Here is a 5,264-nt window from a genome sequence, read left to right as displayed (position 1 = left end):
ATTTTTCTTAATATGTTCTTTGGCAGTGCAATCCAATAATCCAAAACATATAATACAGGGTTTCAGTTAGTAAATGTGTGTGTGTGCGTGCGTGCGTACGTGCTGGCTTGTGTGTGTGTGTGTGTGTGTGTGTGTGTGTGTGTGTGTGTGTGTGTGTGTGTGTGTGTGTGTGTGTGTGTGTGTGTGTGTGTGTGTGTGTTTGTGTCAGACACTAGCTCAGACCTTTCATACAAAGAAGAGGAAGGAGAGATAAGAGCCTCTTGAAACACTTGAGATAAGCTTCCTTGCTTCAGTGGACGGACATTGTTCAGAAAAGCGCCATTCACCAAGTGAAAAAAAACCGCTCTAAATCAAAGGGCTCTTGTATAATGTGTTAAATTGCTAAGTAGTGTGTCATATGAACAATGAATTACTGTACATCAACTCCTCCAAATTCAGGAGAGATCTTCAAAGCAAGAGTTTCAAGTTGTCCAACATCAAAGCCTCGTTCATGACTGCTCTTGTTTTAGAGAGACACCAACAACCACCAACCATTAATCATATTTGTTTGAGGGAGGGAGAGAGAGAGAGCGAGAGAGAGGGAGAGGGAGAGGGAGAGAGAGAGAGAGAGAGAGAGAGAGAGAGGGAAAGAGAGAGAGAGAGAGAGCATGTGACTTATAATTAATAGGGAGATGCAGTGTCTCACAGCTATTCTGTAGAGACTCCACCTGGTTTGAGCGTGAGCCCCTGAGGCACTCCAAGCTAAGCATGTCGATTCACAGCTAAAACACCTGGAGAGACCCACTTTAGCAAAGCGCTCTCTCTTTCATTCTTTCTCTTGCTCTCTCTCTCTCTACCTCTACATCTACCTCTTTCTCTCTCTTCCCCCCCCCCTCTCTCTCTCTCTCTCCCTCTCTCTCACTCTCTCTATCTTCCCCCTTTATTTGACCTCAGAAGACTTCAATGTCTCTCCACCACTCGCTCAGATTACAATTTAACATCATTAATCATTAATCATTTATTTGATGTATGAAACATTTCTGGAGAATATGATGCCAGTTCCTGTCTAAATAGTGGTTGTAACCACACGTCTTAAAGTGTATGTGGCTTTTGTTTGATGGCTTTTATACACCTACGGCTGATATATTTCTTTCTGTAATACATAAACAACTTGTACTTCTAATTGGGGTAAAGTAGTAAAAGTCAAAGCACCTGGACATATTTATATCCATTATTTCTCTTATATCGTCATGAATATCTCAGTGATGCCAGGATTCTCATGCATAATTATGTGGACTGGTCTAAATTACAATTGCTAACTGTGTGTTATTGTTGATGAGTGTATCACACACTACAGAGGGTTTGCACCGCAGCCCTTCTGTTCAGTATAGAGATTATTTGTCTGTACTATCTAAGATAAGGGGAGATAGTATCTGATCAGCCGAGGCAGTGGAGAGGTGAAGGGTGTGTGTGTGTGTGTGTGTGTGTGTGTGTGTGTGTGTGTGTGTGTGTGTGTAGGGGGAGTTTACAGCCAGATCACAGGAGCATTCCATCTCCCTGGTCCACAGTCTGGTCTGCCGTCTAGTCCAGTTGCCATGGTAGCAGCAGTTGTATCCATGGCCAATAGAGGAAGCTGGCATCCCCCAATAATAGGACCCCCCTCTCCACCCCCCCCCTCCACCCCCCCCCCCCTCCCCGTCTGGCTCGTGACCCGCTGGTGAACCAGCCCGGGGGTCGGAGGTCAATGGCTCGGAGCTGCCGAGTGACAGTGAGGGATGACGAGGGAGAGAATGAGAAAGAGGGAGTTGCAACACACAGATGGGGAGAAGAGCTGAGGAAAAAATAAGGGACGAGACCAAATTTGATTACTATCAACGACTGGATTGGTTTTTTTTCTTGTTTTTTTATTTTTAAAATGGCTGCTGTTTTGCGACAAACCTTTATAAAATGGAGGCGTGGTGAGGATACCTTTGAGCCAATTGTATTCTGCTTTGTCTTTTTCTATAGCATCAAAAGGTGTGGCGTTTCAGAGAAGAGGGGTTAAGATGGGGGGGGGGGCATCTGATGTGAGAGATGGATTCAGTGATGGACATAGATGTGTGCAGGGGGTGGAGTGTGTGTGTGTGTGTGTGTGTGTGTGTGTGTGTGTGTTGGGGGGGAGGGGGCAAGAAAGAGAGAGTGTGCTTGTCTGTGTGTGTTCTCTAGTCTGGCAGGAGCACAGGTATGTGTGAAAGTGTTTATTTGCATGTGTTTGCATGTGGTCATTAGTGAAGATATGGTCCAAGAGGTCAAGTGATCTGACACTTGACCTGTAGGGCCCTGAAAGGTCAGACGGTCTAGGTTAGACTAGAGCACTACCTCTATTGTCTTCCATTCTCACCTTGGATATTTGCACAATTTTGTGGATCTATACGGACATACAACCATTGATTTTATTCAGCTGTATTTTACGTTTCCGAGGCAAGGTTTCAAAGACCCCATCAAATTACTTTTGAAGATGATTTTACGAGGCTTTCATTTGAAAATAATGAAAGTGCATCCATGGAGATGCAGTCTTATCAGTACAAAGAATCATGGAAGCAAAACAAATGTAGGTCGATTTTTGCTCACGTTTAGCATATGTGATAAACCTTAATATATTAGAAATTTGAAATATTTGAAAGATATATCATGGCAATGATCAGAGGATCAGGGTATAAAACCATATGACTACTCCAGTACAGGTAAAATCACAGATTATTTCACTGCAAATGCAAGCACAGAGATATCGAGACCAAACGTCTCTCTCAGAGCACTGTGAGGCTAACAGTACCCCCTAGTGGTTACTCTCTCTAACAACACTTTGAACCTTGTCGGTCTCTGCAAACAACCACCAAAACAATCCATTTTCATCCGTATTACTGTAGAGTAGCTATGGAAGAAACTATCTACAGATCTGTATACAAATATGTCCTAATATTATCAAATGGCACAATATCACTTAATTTCCCTATTTCCTTATTTCATAATGTGAATGATGTGGAATCCTGGAGTCAGTCATTTAGTCAGTGCTGTCAACTGGAGCTCCACACACACACACACACACACACACACACACACACACACACACACACACACACACACACACACACACACACACACACACACACACACACATACACACACACACACACACACACACACAGACACACACACACACACACACACACACACACACACACACACACACACACACACACACACACACACACACACACACACACAGTAGCCTAGAGGGCAGTACAGTGGGTTTGTTTTAGTGCCTCACACACACGCTCAGGGTGCCGCTACATTCTTTTTCATCTGCGTGTTCCAGATGTCGTGTCCTCTTCGTCACCCCTTCCCCGCTCCGCTCCCCCGCCCCGAGAGTTGTCACAGCCCCTAACCGCATCAGGAGCACTGCAAGATTGGAAATACTGGATCTGTCCATCCATCAATGGAGAGAAGGGGGAGGAGGAGAGAGAAGAGAGGGAGTAAGACAAAGAGAGAGGATGAAGTAATGTAGTAGTACGGTGGTGTGTTAGCTACAGTCTCACTCACACACACACACACATACACACCTAGGCACACACACACACACGCACGCACACACACACACGCACGCACACACACAGCAATGAAGTCACACTATGCAATGAGGACAGAGTCATCATTCTGCAGCCCAGTAACCAGTGTGACCCCGGGATCCACGTAACACATTACTGTTATTGGTCAGTAATGTGATTAGTGTAAATCTGTTCCAAGGGAGTTGTAGCAGTAGACCAGTGTTCAGTCTTCTCTCATTCTGTCTCTCCTCCTTGCTCCTGCAGGTGGTTAGTGGGCAATCTAATTACGTCCTGAATCCTGAATAAAACCTCACAGCTAAGGCTACTGAGATGAGATGGGGCAAAGGGATACTTGTCCAAATTCACAATTCTCCGGTTTTTGTCATTTTCATACCTCTAAACTGGGAGCCGTACAATATTGCCCATGCTCAAGTACCTGGCGTAAAATTAACACATATACATAAGATATAATATATACTATTGGGAGGGTTAGATTGGAGAAGCAGCTGCTAGCTACCTGAGGGATAGCTTGGAGGCTAAGCAGGTGTCTGTACTACCCTAGGGGGAGATATTCATTTACTAATGCCTCTTGTAGGGTGCAGTGGAGTCCTGAGGAATAGTCCTGTAATAGGAAACACATCTGTGTCATACACCCTGTGGTGGAGGGCATGTTGAATATGTGCACAGGGTTCAATCCCAGGTTGCCCAACCACTCTCTCCATCTTCTTATCTGTTAGTGTTCCTCTCTATCTCTTCCCCCTCTCTCCTCTATCTCTCTGTGCATATCAAAGGCATGGTGCATCTTCACATCCACTATTTTCCCCTCCCTTTTCTACCCCCTCACCCTCTCTTCCCTTCTCTCTCTCTCTCTCTTTTTTCTCTTACTCTCTCTCCCTCTCCCTCTTTCTCTCTCTCCTTCTCTCTCTCTCTCTCTCTCTCTCTCTCTTTCCCCATCTCTCCCTCTCTCTCGGCTGTGCTCTGATGAATTGCCTTCCCCTCCCGGTGAACTCGAGCGATAATCCTGGGGAAGCAGTAAAAGACCATCGATCAGCCCTGCAGACAGGCCCACAAGCCACAGCGCAGAGACAACACGCTAACATACAAGCCACTGCTTTTGGCTCCACATGCATGTGTCGTGTATGTGTGTGTGTGTGTGTGTGTGTGTGTGTGTGTGCGTGGTGCGTGCGTGCGTGCGTGCGTGCATGCAAAATAAGGAGATGATTTGGGTGTACGTAAACATGTGCATAGATGTGTGAGTTTAGTCCAAAATGTGTGTGACTATGTCATTCATGTATCATAGGCTGTAGAGTGTACACCTTGTTGCATGTCAGTTCTGCATGTCTATGTTTAGTTGTGAATGTCATACTTAGCATATGTTGAAAACAGTATCCTCTGTGTTCATCACCAATCCTCATGTGATCCTCTCTACTACTATGTGGTGCATGTGTAAGTAGTTTTGAGTATGTGTGTGTGTGTGTGTGTGTGTGTGTGTGTGTGTGTGTGTGTGTGTGTGTGTGTGTGTGTGTGTGTGTGTGTGTGTGTGTGTGTGTGTGTGGTGTGTGTGTGTGTGTGTGTGTGTGTATGCAGCACATAGGGGAGACATAAATCATGTAGCATTCTTTGGGCCTGTGCAGGAAGAGCCGGGGAGAGAGTGAATGCATATGGACTTGGGCAAAGCTGATGGCTCTGAAATTGACCAAT

This window comes from Argentina silus (genome assembly GCF_951799395.1).
Source record: "Argentina silus genome assembly, chromosome: 8".
Classification (NCBI taxonomy): Eukaryota; Metazoa; Chordata; class Actinopteri; order Argentiniformes; family Argentinidae; genus Argentina; species Argentina silus.
The sequence above is the reverse complement of the archived record's forward strand: the minus strand, read 5'-3'. Positions refer to the sequence as shown.